Source organism: Zophobas morio, unplaced genomic scaffold (genome assembly GCF_036711695.1).
Source record: "Zophobas morio isolate AGI-343-1 ecotype UQ-CSIRO unplaced genomic scaffold, CSIRO_AGI_Zmor_V1 ptg001133l, whole genome shotgun sequence".
Lineage (NCBI taxonomy): Eukaryota > Metazoa > Arthropoda > Insecta > Coleoptera > Tenebrionidae > Zophobas > Zophobas morio.
In genome coordinates, this window is record NW_026973233.1 from 1 (window position 1) to 18,575 (window position 18,575).

The 18,575-nt window shown below is 20.7% G+C and overlaps 5 long non-coding RNA genes across 5 annotated transcripts; 2 read left to right on the forward strand and 3 right to left on the reverse strand.

Annotated features, from left to right (window-relative positions):
• Positions 1-780: 780 nt before the first annotated feature.
• Positions 781-1,823, reverse strand: LOC135122347 (uncharacterized). Its single transcript, XR_010279348.1, has 3 exons — positions 1,761-1,823; positions 1,593-1,689; positions 781-859 (listed from the first exon to the last, which is right to left on the reverse strand). It is a non-coding gene; the product is annotated as an uncharacterized LOC135122347 (long non-coding RNA).
• Positions 1,824-4,798: 2,975 nt separating this feature from the next.
• LOC135122349 (uncharacterized) lies at positions 4,799-6,152 on the reverse strand. The gene is made up of 3 exons (XR_010279350.1): positions 6,082-6,152; positions 5,510-5,591; positions 4,799-4,859 (listed from the first exon to the last, which is right to left on the reverse strand). It is a non-coding gene; the product is annotated as an uncharacterized LOC135122349 (long non-coding RNA).
• Positions 6,153-8,853: 2,701 nt separating this feature from the next.
• Positions 8,854-10,065, reverse strand: LOC135122345 (uncharacterized). The gene is made up of 5 exons (XR_010279346.1): positions 9,943-10,065; positions 9,633-9,843; positions 9,428-9,509; positions 9,248-9,376; positions 8,854-8,947 (listed from the first exon to the last, which is right to left on the reverse strand). It is a non-coding gene; the product is annotated as an uncharacterized LOC135122345 (long non-coding RNA).
• A 1,926-nt stretch (positions 10,066-11,991) lies between these two features.
• Positions 11,992-12,482, forward strand: LOC135122344 (uncharacterized). Its single transcript, XR_010279345.1, has 3 exons — positions 11,992-12,033; positions 12,333-12,403; positions 12,454-12,482. It is a non-coding gene; the product is annotated as an uncharacterized LOC135122344 (long non-coding RNA).
• A 777-nt stretch (positions 12,483-13,259) lies between these two features.
• On the forward strand, positions 13,260-17,351 carry LOC135122343 (uncharacterized). The gene is made up of 3 exons (XR_010279344.1): positions 13,260-13,340; positions 14,472-14,605; positions 17,278-17,351. It is a non-coding gene; the product is annotated as an uncharacterized LOC135122343 (long non-coding RNA).
• The last annotated feature ends 1,224 nt before the right edge of the window (positions 17,352-18,575 follow it).

Sequence of the window (18,575 nt, forward strand, 5' to 3'; positions counted from 1 at the left end):
GTTATTCATAACTATAAAATTAAAAATTCAAAATTTCAATAAAAAAATTAAAAAAATTAAATAAAAATAAAAATAAGAGATCTCGGACTAATAAGTAAACTTAACAAATTATGTTTAATAAAAATTATACTATTAATTTTTACAAGCAAAATAAAATTTATATAATAAAATTATCCATTAAAAAAAAAATTAATAAAATTAAAACAAAAATAATTTTTAGATTTTAAAAATAAATCAAACATAATTTTCTATAGTTCTTTAAAATCAATAAGTTTGTTAATAAATTTTACAATTAATAATAAAATTAAAAATTAAAAATTTATAAAAAAAAATACTAAAAGGTCTGCAATTGATAAATTAAAATAAATTTTGTTAAAAAAAAAATTTACATTACAAAATCCCCTTTAAAAAATATAAACAAATAATTTCAAACTTAAAAAATTTAAATATATATTAGATAAATTAGTTACAAAATTTTCTATTTATTTATAAATTGTTTTTTATAAAAAAAATATTTATTTATTATTTAAAATTTTTTTTAGTAATATATAAATAAATGTTGTTCTAAGTAAAATTCTTTTTTTGATTTAATTATGTAATTTTCTTAAGGAAAACGATCTTTAGAGCAGTTTAACACACAAATTGTTAATTATTTTCAAATAATAAAGTCAAATGCTTAGTAAGTTTAAAAAAATTATTTATATTAAAATTTTTTACAATCAAAAAAATAAAATCTTAATTAACTAAAAATAACGATTAATCTGAAGTACAAAAGTACTTGTAATAAAGCAAAAAGAGGTAAAACAAAGGCCAGTGTTTTTCCTGATCCAGTTGGTGCGCAGGCAACGACTTCGCGATTCTAATAAAAATAAATCAATTTTTTAATAAAAACCTTAAAAGAAATCAAAATTAACGTAATAAAATTTTTAATTTAATTTTCAATAAATCATAAATATATTTTAAAAAAAAGTTAAATAGTTTTAAAAATGAATATAATATTAAAAAAATTCCAGAGATATAAAAAAAGAAACTTATTAGGTTTTCTTTAATTTCATATAAAAATTTTAATATAAATTTTTTTTTTAAGTTTTTAAATATATTTTTATACAAATCCTCGAAAAATGAAAAAATATGAACTAATTTAGTAAAAAAAAGTTCATAAAAAACCCGCAGATATAAAAATATAGACGTGTAAAGAAAAAATTCTCCAGAAATAAAGAGAAAATTTAAATTATTATAGTTTTATTAGATGTTAAGTAGATTTTATAATGGTTTTTTTCGTTTTGTTTAATTTTAAAGTAAATTAGGATAATTATTGTTATTATAGTATTAAATAATTCTGAAATAAAATTTAATAATTTTAAATTATTTAAACCGTTTTTAAAGTATGTTTTATAAAATTGTATATAAAATTAAAAAAATCCTCCCTAAATAAAAAAATTAATGTTTAATAAGTCCCTATAAAAATTTTAAAAACAAAAAAAAACTAAGTTTTACAAATTATTATAACTTAGAAAAAGTATCTCCAAAAATATAAAGAAAATTATTTAGTTTTGTAAACCTAAGAAAAATTTCATAAATATAAAAAATACCTCCAGAAGTAAAGGAATGGCCTGCATCTGAATCGGTGTGGGCATAGGAAATCCAAATTCAGCAACGTTAGCAAGAAGATAGTCGTTTATTTTGTACCTTTATTATAAAAAAAGTTCTTTTTAGTTAAATTTATACAAAAAAATTAAAAAGAAATATAAATAATAAACCTTTTTTTTAATTCTGAAAAATCTATAGAGATGTCAGGAATATTATAACCGGATACTTTTATTTTATGTTTTTTTCGTAGTTGTATATTCTTATATTTTAAAGTAATTATAAACTAAAAAAGATATTTTAACTAAAAAAAAATTTACTTGTTGATTTTTCAGATCCGAACAATTTTCAGTTTTTATTTCTTGTGTATCTTGATCTATCATATATAACAAATAAAATAAAAAAAATAAAAAAAAATTAGTTCGTATAATTGTAAAATAATTTAACTATAACTTTTATATCATATAAAAGCTTTACCTTCCCTGTTATTAAATACAGTACATTTTTTTTCCCTATCAACCCTTTCTTTTTTCAAAACAACAGTAGCACATATTTCTGCTTTATCAGTTTTATCTACACTACAAACTTTCTTTTTCCCAAAATCAAAGCCTACATTTTCCAACTTTCCAAAAAAATCTAAAGTTTTTGGCAAAACTTTAGTATTATTTGAAACTTTAGGTAAAGAGCTTTGTACCGTTTCCTGTTATTTTAAATACATTAAATTAATATAAGATAAAAATAAAAAAAATACTACAAAAGAAAATTTTTTCTGTGTTTTTGTAAATTTCAGGCCGTATCGAAGTGAAGGAATAATAACGGGATCAGGCATTGCTTCTGCATTAAATAAAAAAAAAAAACTTTTGCTTTCACAGTTTTCGTGAAATGGTCTCAAGTGTGACTCGCGTGCTCTTCGTAACTTTAGTTCGTGTTTCACTATTGGTTGTGATAGTGTATTATAAATTTTTCAAAATTGTTTTTATTCGTTAATGATGGCCTGCCTTATATATAAAAAAGTACGATATGTGTAATTTTTTTAAAAGTTTTACTTTTTTTTTAAATTAAAATTGTATAGTTCAGAAACTTTTACAAATAGCAGCAGCAATAGACTCAAGAATTGAGCCAACTAACATGTTATTTATTATTCCGTTACTAAACTCGAATATTTGAAAAGCTTAATAATAATATTAGCTTCATTTTCAAGTAAAGAACCTTTTTTTAAAAACATGAACTTAATGGGCAATTTTATAAATACGGAATAGCATTTTTAATAACATTGTTTTGTTTTCTTTTAGAAAAGTCAGCTGTTACGAAGATTGTAATGGCCTCATGCTTTCTAATACTACGTGATTTACTATTGGTTGTGAGCATGTATTAAAAATTTTTAAAATAGCCTCACTTTCTTCGTAAATGATGACCCTTTCTTTTTTAATAAAGTACGATATAAGCTATTTTATTTAATACAGACCACCGCTTTCTTTATAATTATATATTTTTATTAGAGATATATAGCAACTTCTTAAGACCGGTAGCTTTTGTGAAATGATCTCAACCTAAACCACATAATATTGTTTTGCTATTGGTTACGAGAATGTACGTAAATTTTTAAAGTTCATCTTTATTTAGATAGGCCGATGTTTTCTTGTTGTGACGTTAGCAGAATGTTTTCGAGTGTTCGAGATGTTTCGTAGCGTGGGGCCTAACTGAGGGTATAAATAGCTTCTGCGAAGGCTCCATAATCAATTTGTCCTGCGTCCTCGGGCTTGGGCGAGGATGACTTTTGAGGAGTTTGTTCGGCGCGCGCTTGTATGTATATCCGGTGAGCACCATGGTATGGTAAAGTAAAACGGAAAACTCAAGTTAGTTTTTATTGAATAAGAAACATACTGAAACGACGATTCTTCATAGCGGTTTTGTGCTCTATATATAAAGTATTTCTTCAATCGATTCGAGAAATCCAAACCAGTCATCTAAATTTTCGGCTATTGGGGTTGTCCGAATTTTAACAAATTTATAAATTTTTGGTTTAGGCATTTAAGTAAAACCAAATTGTAAAAAAAAACTTTTTTTGTAAAAAGTTATAAAGTTGTGCTTTTGCTTGTACTTTGTTATTAATAAACCTGCGAAATAAATGTTTAAGTGTTTGTTACAATAAATCTGTTAATAACTTATTTTTGTCAATCCTTGCTATCTTTTTTGGGGGCGCTATAGTTGAACACTACGCGAGAAGAGTGTGACTTCAAGCAACACTTATAAATAGTACGATATAAGCAGTTTTTATTAAAGCCACCTCACCTTTTTTAAAGACTGCTAGTTCTTTATATTGGAGCTCCTAAAATACTATTTGTATATTTTATATAATTTTAATAGCTCGTCTGTCTAGTAATTCGAAAAATTTACAATTGACAGTACAAAATGAGAGCACATTTCGAAGAGCAAGAAATAGAAACATTTATTTGCGTTATTAGCTTTATAGAATCCAGCATGTGGAGCTCAAGTTAGAGAGATGCCATCTAAATAAATAATAATATTTTCAAAACCTTTTCTTTATAAGACACCTCTCTCTCTCCGTCAAACAGTGAAGAGTTGAAATATTCACCCTCGAAAATATTGGTAAGAACCCCCAAACCCGAGGTTGCGAGCACATGTCCATATCGCATGGTACAAACCCAGAAATTTCACGTGGTCTCTTTATAATTTACAAGCAATTTTAAGTCCGTAGTTCTTTAACTAATAGTAATTTTTTTTTTAAATTTTACTCAGCGTTAAACATTAACTAAATTTCCTCCAAGATATATAACGGATAAAAGAGCGTCCAATTAAAATTGAGTATCCATACGTAAAAACCAATAACATTTTAAAAATACGTTTATACGCGCATGCCCGGTTGCGAAGCAATTCAAGACAAGACTCCACTTCTACCTTTTTTTCTATTATATGGTATTGAGGCGCTATAGTGAAATCATAAGAACTACGCGAAGTACTAAGCAAAACTTTTTTATATGTAATAAAGAAAAAAATATATATTTAAAAACTTTATTAAAGTTATATTTATTTTTATTCTAATTTTATAATTATTAAAATATTTTAGTTAAAAAAAAATAATAAATAAAAAGATATAAATAAAAAATATTTAAAAGTCCACCACTTTATTGTATCCCTTAAAAAAATATATTATATTTATAATAATAATAATAAATGGAAAAAAAAAACTTTTCCAGAGAGTTTTAATATTTGAGCTTTTTTGTGATTGCCATCTTCCAGTAATACAATCCCTATAATAAAATTTCTTTATAATAATAAATCGAAAAAAAAATATTAACACACTTTAAATATAAGTAAATTTTATAATTTTCTAACTTTTACAGGTATATAAAAAAAGAATTCTATAAAACTAATAATTAAAGAAAGCGAGGAATATATAATATAAAAAGATAAATTAATAATAATAAAACATTTAAAGGGATGTAAAATAATATATAAATATAATTATTAATAAAAAAATATATACAAACTTTGCAAGTATAAATAAAATTATAATATCATGGAAAAAAAAATATTATCACACATAAATAACATGTAAATTATTAAAACTTCTTACTATAATAAAATTTTGCTATATTTATAAATAAAAAGTAAAAAATAATATAAACTGATAAAAAAATTAACAAATAGATATTAATAACGATGAAAAAATATACAAACTTAACGAGAATCAACATAATAATATTAAAAAAAAATTTATTGTACGTTAATAACTAGTAAATTATATAAATTATAATAATAATATACAATATATTTTCTGTAAAGTAAACTCATATATAATTATTAATAAAAAGTATTAAATAACAATAACTTGATTAGAAAATAGTATATACATCTTAAAACTATACATAATAACAATCATAATTATATACACACTTACGAGTATCAATATAAGAAGGCCAGTGTGCTCCCATCGCCGGCTCTATAGCTCCGCCGTTGCGGGTCACCGTGCAATTGGTTATCTTTTTTGTATATAGAAAAAATAAAATATATATGCCAACCTTTAATTAAAATTAATATTTTATAGAAACTTTAACATTATTTTCTTTTACTTATTTTCTTTTACTTATTTGCTTTTTTATATACATAGAAATAAAAGTTTTTATACGTCAACTTTTACTTTTTATCAATATTTTAAAAAAACTTTAACATTTTTTTTTACTTATTTACTATTTTTAATATAAAAATAAAAAATTTTTTTTTTTATAAAACAGCTTTTACTTTTTATCAATATCCATAAAAACTTTAACATTATATATTACTTATTTTACCTTTTTTTTGCCTTAAATATAATTTTACGATTTCCTTTTTTTCATATTATCATTACACTTTTTTTTATCTTTATTATTTTTTATTTGTAGTTTTTATATTACAAACCATTTAATAAAAAACTATTAATAAATTAATAATATAATATTAATAAATTTATTTCAAATATTAATAATATATAACCAAAACGGCAATAGCAAATTTATGTGCAATTTTCTTAATAAGAATAGAGAATTCCCGCAGAAGCACTAAGCCTTATAGAAATATTTTTACAAATAAAACTAGTATTAAAAATAATTATATAACTCTTTATTATTTTTAAAAAAAATTCTTTTCATGACTTTTTTAACATAAAAAAAATTATATTATTTTATACATAAAAAGTAAATGAACAAATATTATAAATAATATAGTAAAATAAAAAGGAAAAAAAAAAGATAATAATATAAAAATCGACTAACGAAAAAGGTTCTCAAACAAATAAATTTGTTCTAGATATTATTTTTTATTATTATTATAGAATAGTGAAATAATATAATACAATAATGAAAAGAAAAAAAGTTCTCAATGACAAAATATTATATTTATTATATAATTAGTTATTGATAATAAAATAAAATAAAACAATAAAGAAAAAAAAGTTAGTACTATAAAAATACTAACAAAAAAAGTTCTCAATTATTAAATACTATAATAAAATTCGTTTTATATAATATTTTTCTATAATAAAAAAATATATATTATATCAAAATATTAAAAATAAACTAATTTTAAAAGTATGTATTACATAAAAAAAATTATAAACTTATAAAATATTATAAAAAGAAAAAAAGGTAAATTATATATATACACTAATATAAAAGTCCATTTTTAAAGAAGAAATAATAAATTAATAAATTTTATATATAATAAAATAGTATTATAAAAATCCTTTAAAGTGATATATTATATAAAAAGTAATATATTTTTATAAATAAAGGATAAATAAAATATTATTATAGAAATTCGTTTCATTTTTTTATAAAAAAATTCATAAAATTATCATGATAAATAAAAAATTATATTATAATAATAAAATTTCATTAAAATCCGTTAAAGTTAATATTACAGAGAAAGTGTTAAATTGATATATATAGTAAAATAATATAATAAGTAAAAAATTACAGAAAAATTCGTTTCTTATATACTTTTATTATAAAAAAAAGAAATAACAGTATCAAATTTAATAAAAACTTATCGATATATATAAATATATATGTAATAAAATATAACCATATCTAAAAATCCTTTAAAGTTGTATATTAAATAGAAAAAAGTAATAAATTTATATAAATATAAAAAAAATTCGTTTTATTATAATAAAAACCATAACAAAAAGTTCTAATAAATATAGATTTTATAAATAAGAAAATAATATTATAATAATGAAATTATATTAAGAAATCCTTTAAAGCTATACATTATATAAAAAGTAATAAATTTATGTAAACATTATAAAAAGCCAAAATGTATATATAAAAAAAATCTAACAAAAAAAAGTTTTCCATTAAAAAATCATATTTACATATCATATTATATATAATAAAATAATATTATTATAAAAAAAGTTAAGTGAATTATGAAAAATAGTCCTGAGAAAAATTAAAATTTATAATAATAATATAAATAGGCATATAAGAAAATTGTACAGAAATTTAATATTAAAAAAAAAACCAAAATAATATTACAAAAAAAATCTGGAGACCAAAATATTAATAAACAAATAAAAAAGGTAAATTTTAATAAAATACATAAAAAATTTTAGTTAATTTTATTTTAAAAACTTTTTCATTATTATTTATTTTTTTATTTTTTTATAATTCAATATTTATAAAATATAAGAATAACAGAATATTTATAAAAATAAAAAAAAAGTTTAAGATTTAATATTAATAATATAAATAAAAAACTATGAAGTATATGTCATAAAACTCTGAATAGAAATGATTGTAAAAATAATTTATAGAAAACTTTTTTTTTAAATATAAGAGTCTAGCTGTATATTATATAAAAAACACAAAAAAAAATTATAAATAATTATTATCATAAATAAGATTATATTATATTTATAAAATAGTAAATCAGTATAAACTAAAAAATAAAAATGAATGATAATAATAAAAAATATAAATAAACCACGAAATCTACGCAGTAACATTTATTAGTTAAAGATTTATAAAATTTGGAATAAAAAATAAATATTATCATAACAAGGGCTATAATATGAATAACAATATCTTTATAAAGTTTCTATAGTTACACATTAGTTTACAAAAATAAATCTAGCCTTGAAGGTTGTCTGCTGCCATGTGAGGATAAATCAAAGTTGCCAAACAATCAACAACAATTAAATTTAGATTTTTAAAAAAGTTTATATCCTCTGCCTAAAATTTTTTATATATAGTTAAAAAAATTTAAGCACTTTGATATGGATAATTAAAAAAATAGTATAACTAAATTAATTAATTTCGAAACTTAAAATTATTTATAAATTATACAAAATTAAATATGAAATTACGTTGGAATTAGTTAAGTCGAGTAAATTTATTTAGTATGAATGGAATGAATTACATAAATAAAATTGTTGTAATAAACAAGAAAATGCGCAGAAATTAAAGTAATTTTTTTTCGTTGGGGATTTTAGAACATTTTAGCGCTCTTTAAACAAAGCGCGCAAGTATTTATATATATAAGCGGTAAAAGGCAAAGTCTTATAATTATAATTGCAAGCGCAGAGATTTTTATACCAAATAAAAGGTATTAAGAGGTTAAATAGGGATTAACTTTTGATAGATAATATTATTTTGTGCTAAATACTAGTTATATATATACATTTTCGATAAAACGAATAATACAGAAATAAAAAGTTTGCTAAAGAACACTTAATTATCTAATAAAGGAGTACTTTTTCATTTGTAGGATTTTCAAGAATTTTCCAAATTTCTTGTAAGTCGTTAAAAAGATCGTAAATATTATAAACTCGAAGGCAGCGAACATAATCGTTTAATACCTATTAATAATATTATTTCTTATAAAAATATATAAAAATAAAAAATTTATATCAAATAAACCTAAAAACTTCTATATATTAAAGAAACTAGTAAGTTTAAAAAATATATGATAAATAGTATAAATTATAAAGTAAATTTCTCAAAGACAACAAGTTTAAAATTACCTTTAAGAGTAAAGACGTACGTTAAAATAGTGATAATTTTATAATAAAAAAAATAAAATGTATAAAATTCATAAAAAATACAAGCTATAATAAAAGTTCCTTAAAAAAATTAAATATTTTTTTAACAATAAAAACCGTGTCTTCTACATTTCCTTTAGCTTGACTTATGTTGTACATTTGTGTAGCTGAAAAGTTATTTTCCGTGTCTATATAAATGGCAGCTTTCAGGTTGGAAGCATTCTCAAGTACGCAAGATAAGCAGAACTTAAAATTCATTTCTTTAATAAAAATTAGTAAATGGAAGAAAAACAACACCTGAGTTTTTCCAGAACCAGAAGAACCGGCAAGTTCAGTAACTTCACAATCGAAGAGTCCACCGTTAAGCTCTTCATCAAGTCTTTCAAATATCAAAAATATTATTTTAATTGTTAATTATTAGTTATATACGATAATAAAGAAATTTAATTAAAAAATTTTTATAAATGTTAACAATAATAATACTTAATATATTAGAAAAAACTTTATTAATCCGGTGGAAAGAGGTCGATGGGTGTTAAAATTGTTAACATAATCGAGGCCTCGCACTACTGTTTCGCTCTCAACTTCACATACATCTTCAATAAATCTTTTAATGTTACGGACGAGCTGTCTTTGCTTAAAAGAAAATTGGACTTCATCTTTAAAATATTCGTCAAAGTTTTCTAAAGCTTTCCAGCAGAGTAAGTCCGTAACTGAATTAAAATTAATAAAAAAGAGCCAAAAAGATAATTACTAATAACTAAAAAATTATATGCATAAAGTAAAATGTATTTATAACAAAAAATTTTAACGAGTATAAATGTTATAAGTTTCGGCGAGATAGTCTACTATAGCAGCTTGATCATAATTATAAGAAAAAGTTCTTCGTTTTTTAATAGAGTAGTTCGTGTAATTAGTCCCCCTTAACATTTACAAGTTCCGCTGTTTTTGTAAGAGATCACGAGTGACTTATTATTATTAAAAAAAATAATATTAAGAAATTTAAAATAAATAATAGAAAGAAAATTAACTGAAGGCATACAACAACTTTTATTTATTTATTTATAAATGCCAGTTCCTGGTGCTCGATCGAGTCAAAAAACATCGAATACTCAAGCTTTCAATCAGGAGTAATCGCAGACATGTTACATAATAGCTTTCAATCAAAAAGTTGTCATTATTTTCTTGTCATTAACAAACAAAAACTGGCACTTACGAGGGCCAGGTGGGCGGCGATAAAGTTCCCCGTCCCATGGCTCGTAAGTATATTCACTCACCAGCGGGCGAGTAGTGTGCCTGTAACCCATCGTATAGGGCATTGGCATTAATTTGGAAGACAGCGTCTAAAGGGTTCAGCTGCAGGTTCCAGTGAAGAGCTTCATTTCGCACAACCACAGCGATTACGCTACTGCAATGGAGTCGTAGGCCCAGGCAGCGGGGGCGAATGTCATTACTGGCTGGGTGTAAGACATACAATTGCCGTTTGTTTCGCAGAGAAAGATGCTCTTACCGCATAATAAAGGGTAAAGCGCCTTAATTGTTGTCGTGACCTTCGCTTCAATTGCCGTTGTGAGACGTATATCTTTTAGTAGGGCGAATATCCAGTACGTTCATTGTGCCTGTGGTCGTCAATTGTGTTGGTTGCTAGGGCTTAGTGTGCACAGCCCGAGTTCATCAGCCTAGATCTCAAGGTGGCCATTCAAACTATCGACTCGGTCTCTCCACATAGGATGCTTATGATCGGGATCCCCACACAAAACAGCAGAGTATTCACTCGCAACGATGGCGTTCAAATAGGAGGGCGGTAGTCACAGACACGGGCTCCTGGTCGGCCATACATAGAGAAATTCCCACTACGAATTAAAATTTAAGACGTGCTAAAAAACTCTACTTCAGTCAAAAGACAACGCAGGTCGTGTGTTAAAACGATACTTAAAATTAAATTTCCTTTTTAAAGAAATTTATAGATAGGTTTCGTGTACAACCAATTTAAAAGAAAAGGATTTGCTTAATTTACTTTTGAGCTTTATAAAAAAGTTTTACTTTAACAGTGTTCAGTAAACGTAAATAGAGCTGTAGATTTTTGTATTTTTGGAACCTTCCAGCGATGCGTGAAAGATAAAAAAAGCAGGGGCACTCCATATATAGGGGAGTCATTGTTACGAACTGAACTCTGCTTAATAGTAACAAAGTTATTATAAATTAAAGAAAAAATTGGAAGCCTTGCAGCTTTTACGACAGGCCGTTAATAATGGAATTGTCTTCAGAAACAACTTCACTTGCTTTAGCTTTTCCTCTCCTTAAAGTTCCTTGTGAAAACTTAAACAAGGTCTTTAGAAATATTCAAAGGGATTTAGAGAAGGAAATTTCTACCGTTAAAAAGTCTATAAAAGAACTTGGTCAATAGCTAAATAGCTTATGTCAATTTACATATAAAATCATATTACTTTTTAGCTAAACGGGATGGTACAGAAGTTGAATCTGTCCGTCAAACTTTAAAGAAAATTGCTGTTAAATTAAAAAAATTTTATGGGGAGGTTTCCAATATATTTTTATTTCTTTTCAAAAATTTTTAGTTTTTTGTTTTTACAACAAGCTGGAATTAAGTTTAAATCTAGAAACTTCAATAATAGAAAAGATATTAAATCGTCTTGATTTATTAGCAGGTTTCGGTTAATTGCACTTTATATAACTTATTTTCTTTCTAAATTCTATTTAAAATAATTAAGAGGACAGTAATTTTTCAACACACTTTCTTGATTTAATTCTTGTAGAGCATTTTTATCGGTCACTATAATATTTTAAAAAAATTAATTACCCATCGTTATTTATAACTATTTATATATGAAAGAAACGGTTTCGAGATTTCTGCAGGTGAACTTGCAAAAGATTCGAACTTACTTGTACTCATTTTTTAATTCCTTTTTTAAGTTTATAATAAGTTTAAATAGTTTAAAAACTTATAATAATATTTAGTCAGTGATTTCGTAAAATTTAATTAAAACCAAAAATATTCTTCTCTTTTCTAAAAGATTAATTTATTATTTAATTTACTATATTATAATCAAAATTACTACTAACTTTATAAACTTATTGAATCTTCTATTAAAAAATAATTTAAAATAATAACTTTTATTGATCCCCTTATGTGACTAAAGAAATCTTTTATTAAAAATTATATATAATAAACTTTTTGTAAAAGGAATTAGTGGATGCCGATGTTTATCGTGAAATACATCAAGTTGTAAAGTCTCTTCAAAGCCATTCTTGTAGGTAATTTTATTTACAATTATAAAAAAATTGCATTTCTAAATAATCTACAGAGAAGCTTTAGCTTGGTGCTCTATAAATAGAACAAAACTTCGGAAAATAAAAGTTGATTTAAATTATTTTCTAAAAAATTTATTTTAATTTAAATTTTAATTTACTTAAGAGTTCTTTAGAATTTAATTTGCGAATTCAAGAATTTATTGAGCTTTTACGTGTTGAGAAAAAAGTGGAAGCAGTGAACTATGCAAGGCAAAAAACTTCTTTAAGTTATAAATTAATTTCCGATAATAAAAGTTATAATTAATAAAAACTTAATTTTGTTGAATTCATAAAAAAATAAAAAAATTAATTATAAAGAAATTTAATATTTTTTTTAAAAAATTTATTTTAATAATTCTTTTTTAAAAAAAAAATATTATAAATTTTGGATTTCTGTAATTTTATAATAAAAGATTTAAATTTATATTTATTCAGGTTCATTTTATAATTACTAAAATCATTTAATTTTTTTTATTTTACCACTTTTTTATTATTATATTATATTTGCTTTTACTATATTATACTTTTCATAACTCTTTTATTTTTAATATATATTTTTACTTTTCATTACTTTTTACTTTTAATTTATTTTTTTACTTTTACTGTAGATTTTAGCTTTGTTATTTTTTTATATCCTTTTTACTTATAATTTATTTTTTTTTCTTTTACTATTGATTTAACTTTTCTATTTTTATTATTTTTTACTTTGACAGTGGTTTTAACTTTGGCACTATTTTTAGTTTTTTTTAACTTTTACTACTGATTTTAACTTTGCCTTTATTTTTATTATTTTTTTTGCAGAGAATATCTCGCTGTATATGCTGGACTTTTTCCTTCGGAATTTCAAAGCGTTATGGGCTGCTTGGCCTTTTATCCGGATCGTCTTTGCTCTAAATATAAAGTTCTATTAAAATTTTTAATATTATTTATTATATTTCGTTCCTTTTATAATAATATTTTGATTTTTTTACTACTTATTATGTTAATATTATATAAACTTTATAAATAATATTATTATTATTACTAAAGTAGAGTATTTATATTTTTATGATATCAAAATTTTTATAAAAATATTTATATAAAGTTTATTTTTTTAAATATACGTTTTTTATGCACTTTTATATGGAAGTTTTATTAAATATTCCTTTTTTTATTATTTCTTAATAAAATTTTATAATATTTTTCTATAATTAAACTATTTTTAAAAATTTTAAAAAAAACTACAAAAAATAAAAAATAATATTAAGAAAAATAAAAATTTTTTTTTAATATAAATTTTAAACAAAAATTGCTATAAAAAATTAATAAATAAATTTTTATACTAATATTTTAACGATTTTTTTTAAATTATTTATAATAATAATAATAATAAATTTCTTTTTTTTTATTTTCAATGTTTTTTATTTTTTAAAAATTTTCTAATGAAAATAAATCCACAGTGCCTTCTTGTTTAATTTTACATTAAACGTTTATTTTTTTTATTATTTTAAAAATTAAAATCTTTTTATATATAAAATTGAGAAGTTTCATTAAACGTGTAACATTATTATTATTTTTAAAGAACATTTTTTTATCTGTTCATTAGTCTTAATGAACTTTTATTATTGCTATTACCCAACATCTTAAACATTACTTTTAAACTATTATATATTTTTTAAACTTTTCTTATATATAAAACTGTGCACTTTTTGTTGAGAAGTTTCCTCAAACTTTTAAAAATCATTATTTTTCAGTAAACTTTTTATCTGTTCATTAGTTTTAACGAACTTTTATCTTTGTTATTAATATTATTCCAAAATCTTAAACATCACATAATTTTTTTTTATATAAAATTGCGTACTTTTCTGTTAAAAAAATTCGGTAAACTATTAAATTTATTATTATCACTATTATTGTTATTATGATAATTATTATTGTTGTTATTGTTATTAGTTATAATATTATTAAACTTTTTTATTTTCATTAATATTCTTTCTCCCCCTTTAAAGTTTTTATAAACTCTATTATTATTTTTACTTATTATTACTATCAGCCATATTTTGAACTCTCAAGATGGTTTATGCTTTGCGAAAAATTTAAAGAGAATGTTTATAACTTATACAACTTTGCCTCGTGCTCCTTACTCACTATATCGCTCCAGTCAGGGCTCTCCTTTTTAAAAACAGAGTTGCATTCATTATTATTATGATTAAATTTTTTTTAATAAAAACTTCTTTTTACTTTTATAAGTATTATTATTTTTGTTAGTAAAACTCTATAATTATTATTTTTTCTTTTCTATTATTATTAATATTTATATGAAAAAATACATTTTATTATTTTTATTACAAGTCTTCTTTTTGCATTTATTATTATTATACATTTATGATATGAAAAATATTATAGTTTATATTATTTAAGTTTTTCTTGTTCTTTGTTATTATTTATTTCTCAATCGTAAAATTGTTATTTGCTCATAATAATAAATAAAACATTGAATATTTTTGTATTTATTTTTATTTATTATATACTTTTTAACATAAAAATATTTTTATATCGTGTATTTTCGCTTTTATTATTATTTTTAATATCTTTATGTAAAAGAGTTTTCGATAATAATAGAATAAAAATTTACCTTTTTGTATTTTTACTATTACTACTTTTATTTTTATTTTAAGTGCAAAGTGTTTACAAATTCTAATATATGAAATATTTTCATATCGTGTATTTTTGCCTTTTTTTTATTATTATTATTTTTTATAAAAATATTAACAACAATAATATAAATATTATTTACTGTTTTGTAATTTTGCTTTTATTATTTATTTCCTATACGTATAAAATATTACAATAATAATAGATATACATTTTATACCATGTAATTTTTCTTTTATCATTGTTTTACTTATATGTAATAATATTTTTTTATAATAATAATAAAATATATTCTTTTCTTTTTGCTTTTAACATTAAAAATTATTTATACATAAAAATGTTTCTTTATAATATTAATAAGATATTTTTTATTTTTTATTTCTTTTTGCTTTTATTATTATTTTTATTCGTTTTACGTAATACGTTTTTTTTAGTAACAATACTAAAATATTTATTTTTTCGACTTTTTGGCCTTTATTATTATTTATTTATTCCGTACGTAAAAATATATCTTTTTAAATTTTTTCTGGCTTTTATTTATTTTTTTATAAATAATAACATAAATATTATATTTTTATGATTCTTCTTTTTACTTTAAATTATTATAACATTTAACGTAAAAAGAAAATTATTAGTTATTTTTTTGATATAAAAGATTAATAATTTTTTTTATCTATTATATTAATTAAATATTTATTATATTTTTTTATACGTAAAATTTTTTTTATAAGTCTTCTTGTAGACTTTCAATAATTATATATTTTTATATACTTATATACTTTTTTTTATCAACATTAAAATAATTTTTATATTATTTTTTTTTACTTTTATTATTATTTTAGTTTTTTAATACGTAAAATAATAAATAGAACTTTTTTTAAGTCTTCATTTTTCTTTTAATGTTATACTTAAAGTCGTTCGTTCATAAAAATTAATATAAACATATTTTTTTTCAATTTTATTTAATGACTTTTTTATAAAAAAAGTTTACTATTAATATTAGTAGTAAATACAAATATAATAACAAGAAGAGTAAAAAATATGAATTTATTATAATACTATAAATAATATATATTATCAATATATAACAAATTAATGAAAGTTATTGGTTTATACACTAAAAATTTTGAAAACTTATTTACTACCAAAAACTTTTAATTGTAATTTATCGAATATATTTCGTTAAAAAAATAATGAAATAATATGTTGTTATTTTAAAGTTTTAAGAATAAACACATAATAACAATAATAACAATAATAGTAATAGCAGTAATAATGATAGAATGCGTTAAAGAGTTATGGAAAATATATAAATAAATAAAAACTAAAATATTTCTAGCATTTAAAAGTTATAAGTAAAATATTTTTTTTTATTAACTTTTCTTTGATGACTTCTTCAATACGCACTACAGCTACTGAAACGAACAACTTAAATTTTAGAGGTTAATTCTAAACAATAAAAAACGGTAGGGCCAAAATTTTTTTTGTTGGGTGATTAAAATTTTTATATATTTTTTATTATAAAAATTAAATTGCGTTGATTGGTTCCTTTTTTTTTTAAAAATGAATTATCCTTTAAAGCTCAACAATTTTTAGCAAACTAATGCTTTCCTTATTATATTCTTTTCACAAAAAAAATAAGGAAAGTTCAAACTTCATAAATATAATTTTCTTTATAATAATTCAACTATTTGGGTATAAAATAATGATTGGGTCTTTCTTTTCACCAAAAAAAAGTTTAACTATAAGCTAATATTTTTACTGAGAACATTTCATTAGTCTTTTTCTTTATAACTTTTTGCTTTATATTTAGAATACATAAAAAGTTGGAAGCAACTATTATTAGTGTTATTATTATTACTGTTATTATTATTATCATTATATTATAACAGTATTATTAATTAGTATTATATTATCATTACTATTACTGCTATAGTTATAATTATTATTATAACAGTTTATTTTTATCGTTATTATTGTAAATAAAATTATTAGTGTAATTATTGTTATTATTATTCTATTAATGACTATTATTTATAAACATTATTATTACCATTCTACAGTTAATATTATTTGTAATAATTGATATTATTATTATATTATCCTTTTATTTATTATAATTATTATCGTTACTTATTATTCTTATTCATTATTACCATAAAGCTATTATTTATTATAATTATTATTACTATTTCTATTTCTAGAGATTGCAATCGCCCTGAAAAATATAATCCGAACTGTCCTGTTTGTAATCCAGTAATGAAGGAGCTCGCACATGGAATTCAATATTTTTATATATTTATATATTTACAAAAATTATAGTGAAAAAAAAAATCATATTTAAATAAAATATTAAAATTTTATAAAAATAAGAATATAAAAAAATGTTATAAAAAAGAATTCTATAAAAGTTGTAAAATATATTTATTTTAAGGAGGTATTTTAAAAACGTATAATAAAGCTTTTTTTGTATTTGGGTAATAAATAAACAAACGAAAAGTAGAGAATAAGTAAAAGTGGCCCTAATAAAAAATATATATACTTTTTTAGTCAAAAAAGCTTTACTTTATTTAGTTATTTATTTAATATATTTCCTATTAAGTAAAAGTTTTTAGTTTTATCAATAAATATAATTAGAGTATTATATATCCCTTAGATTTATAAACATTAAAAAAAATAATAATTTTGTAGAATAATAAAAAAATTTAACTTATTTTATATATATAATGAATAACTATATTTCTATGAAATATTAATAAATATTATGATAAATATGGATTTTGTATATCATTGAATTTTTTTTTAGCTTTTTTATAAATATAATAAAAGTTATTATGTTATTATTAATATTAATATGAAATTCACTGAGATTTACTTAAAAAAATTTACAAAATTAATATTTATAATATTTCTAATGTAAGAAAAAAATTCTTTAATAACCCTGCAGATCTCCCAATGTCGCAACGCACGCGCTCCCAATTGGTCTGTCGCATGACCAATAAGGTCATGACCAGCGCAAATCCTCCAATGCGCCTTCCAAACGGACATGTTTATAGCAAATTAGTATATTTTTTTATTAAATCCATTTTAGTTTTAATAATATTAATTTTTCTTAAGGATAAATAATTCTACTTCCAATAAAATTTAATATTGTGTTAAATTCCAATAAATAATAAATATAATTATAAAACACAAAACTTTTTTTAGTGAAATTTTGTACAAATTTTTGGCTAAATTTTTAAGAAATATTTATATTTATAGTGATTATTATTAAATATTAATATAATTATTATTATTGCAAAATTTTATTTTCTTATACCTTATTATTAATATATAATATTTTAGCAATTTTTTTATTTATATATATTTATTTATATATTTTTTTAAAAAAAAATTAAATTATTCTAAAGTATTAAATGTGTTTAATTATATTTTTATATAAAATATAAAACTTTGTTTCTTATAAATTTAGTACTAATTTTGTTATATAAAAAATATTATT